Source organism: Camelus bactrianus, chromosome 14, assembly GCF_048773025.1.
Source record: "Camelus bactrianus isolate YW-2024 breed Bactrian camel chromosome 14, ASM4877302v1, whole genome shotgun sequence".
NCBI lineage: Eukaryota > Metazoa > Chordata > Mammalia > Artiodactyla > Camelidae > Camelus > Camelus bactrianus.
In genome coordinates, this window is record NC_133552.1 from 40,731,531 (window position 1) to 40,734,345 (window position 2,815).

The following is a 2,815-nucleotide window of genomic DNA, read 5'->3' on the forward strand; positions in this document are numbered from 1 at the left end:
ATAGGGAACACTTGACAAGTCAAAGAGTTAGTGTTATAGATCAGTGGGAAAATAATGCACTAGTCAATTATAGTTAATTATCCATGTGGACTAAATAAATTTGGAACTTTGTTTCAAGCCATAGGCAAAAATAAATTCCATGTGGATTGTAAGACCTAAATGTGAAGTTAAGCTTTAAGACTTTTTGTGCAAAGAACAAAAAAAGACTATCTTGATAACCCCAGGACAGAAAGAAATTCTTAAACAAGATATAAAAAAAGCACAAACCATTTAAAAGTTTTATATACCCGACTGCTTTGAAACTAAAAACTTCTTACTGATAAAAATCATAGAAAAATAACATAAAAAAGATCAGAGACAAATATTCACTATGAATAAGTTAAAGATCAGTATCTGAATTTATGAAGAACTTCTTTAATAATTTAAGTAAGATAGACCTAATAGAAAACGTAAATAAAGTATATGAACTGGCAATGAAAAGAAGATGAAATTAAATATACATCTATTACAAAATGCCAGCCTCGTACTAATTGTGGAAATACAAGTTAATCACAATAAAATATTATTTTAGATTCATGAGATTGGTAAATTTTTAAAAGTATGATAATACAGTGTTGATAAATCTGTAGAATGATAGGAAACTTCGTGCACTGTTGGTTTGTAGTTGTAAACTGATTTAAAAAACAACTTTGGAAAGTAATCTAGAAATAGCTAGTAAAGTTTGAAATTTACGTACTCTAGGACTCAGCAATTACTGGGTATAAATATGTGAGTTGGCCTTGAGATGAGTTAAGGCCATGGGACCCAAGGCCATGGCCAGAGCCTTGAGATAAGTTAAGGCCGTGGGACCCAAGGCCACGACTACAGAGCATGTTTGTAGTATGCAGTAAATAATTGCTCCACGCATGAGTCAATTATATAAGATTTAGAACAAAGAAAATAGAAGTATGCATGTGCTAGAGATATTCTGTAAGCCTAAAGAACAAAGAAACTCTGACCGCGCATGTGCTGACAGAAAACAGATAAAAGCAGGACAGATGCATCGTAGGCGCTCACCTCTCTGTGGCAATAAAGTGTTGTTAACCCCATGATGTCTCTGGCTGAAGTCTGTCCAGTGGTATGGCAACTCCTCATGCATTTTTTCGTTTGGGCTGCTCACCTCCTAGAACCCCATGTCAGCCTCCCTTGGCTGACAAAATACTATAGAAACTTGTATACAAAGAAACTTACATAAGAATGTCCTTGGGCTCAGCTGGCTCAGGCAGCCGAGGTGGCAGCAGGCAAGCCGCGGCCCCGCGAGGCCATGAAGGTGAAGAAGGGTGGCGGCGGGGCTGGGATGAGGGTGCAGCCCGCTCCAGGGGCCTCAGGCCGAGCATGGACCCCAAGCCAGAGCCGCAGGCAGAATCCAAATCCGGGTCCAAGTTGGAGGTGGAGGCAGGCCTGGGGCCCCGGCTGGGGCCGCTGCAGAGGAAACTGCCCATTGGGCCAGAGGACGTGCTGGGGCTGCAGCGGATCACGGGTGACTACCTGTGCTCCCCTGAGGAAAACATCCACAAGACTGACTTCGTCAGGTTCAAGATTCGGGACATGGATTCAGGCACTGCCCTTTTCGAAATCAAGAAGCCCCCAGCCTCAGAGCGGTTGCCCATCAACCTGTGGGACCTGGACCCCAGTGCTGGGCGCTTTGTCCGCTGCCAGTTCATGCCTGCCTTCCTCCGCCTGAGGCAGGTGGGAGCTACAGTGGGGTTCACAGTGGGAGACAAGCCTGTCAACAACTTCCACATGACTGAGAGGCACTCCTGCAACCAGCTGCTCAAAAGCTTTGACTTCCACTTCGGCTTCTGCATCCCCAGCAGCAAGAACACCTGCGAGCACATCTACGAATTCCCCCTTCTTTCTCCGAGGAGCTAATCAACGAGATGATCCGTCACCCCCATGAAACACAGTCTGACAGCTTCTACTTCATGGATGACTGGCTGGTGATGCACAAAGCAGACTATTCCTACAGTGGGACGCCCTGACCCCAAAACTGCCCCCCACCCCAGGAGGGTCCTGGGCCCTCCACCATGACCACCCCAACACTCACCTCTCAACCCTAAGTCTTCTGCCTGAGGAATGCTCCAGAAGCCCTGGACCCTGAGTCACTGTTGGGTGGAAGGGTGCCTGGTTTCTCCAGCCCAAGTCCATGCAGCCCATGGGGCCTGGCACTTGGCGTGGGATGGTACGGGGGCTCTTTGCCTCCGTGTCCAGGAAGGCCTCCTGTGAGAGGAGTAGCTAGGAGTTCTCAACAAACTAGCTGGGCCTCTTGGGCCCAAGTTTCAGAATAGTGTTCCCCTATCCAGGTTTGACTAGGTCAGGGCAGGGACCCATTCCCTGTCCCCGGCCCACCACCAACAGGCCATTTAGAGTCATAAATTCACAGACGAAGATTCACGTGGGATCTGGCAGTCAAGCTTCCCAAGGGAGTCTGGGCCCTGACCCTAGCCCTGGCCTCTACCATCAGGGGCTGAGATACTGCCTGAGGGGTGGAAGGAACCAACCCAACTGCAGCCTGTGGTAGGGGCTGGACCAGCTGTATATAGTTTTCAATAAACTCTTTCCCCTTTTCTAAAAAAAAAAAAGAAAAAAAAAGAAAAAGAATGTCCTTGGGCACAGGGAAATATATTCAATATTTTGTAGTAGCTTATGGTGAAAAAGAATATGAAAATGAATATATGTGTATTCATATATGACTGAAGAATTGTGCGGAACACCAGAAATTGACACAATATTGTTAACTGACTATACCTCAACAAAAAAAATAGAAGAATGTTCT

General features: G+C 45.8%; 1 pseudogene; it reads left to right on the forward strand.

Annotated features, from left to right (window-relative positions):
* The first annotated feature begins 1,303 nt into the window (after positions 1 to 1,303).
* Positions 1,304 to 2,555, forward strand: LOC105083648 (protein unc-119 homolog A pseudogene; annotated as a pseudogene).
* The last annotated feature ends 260 nt before the right edge of the window (positions 2,556 to 2,815 follow it).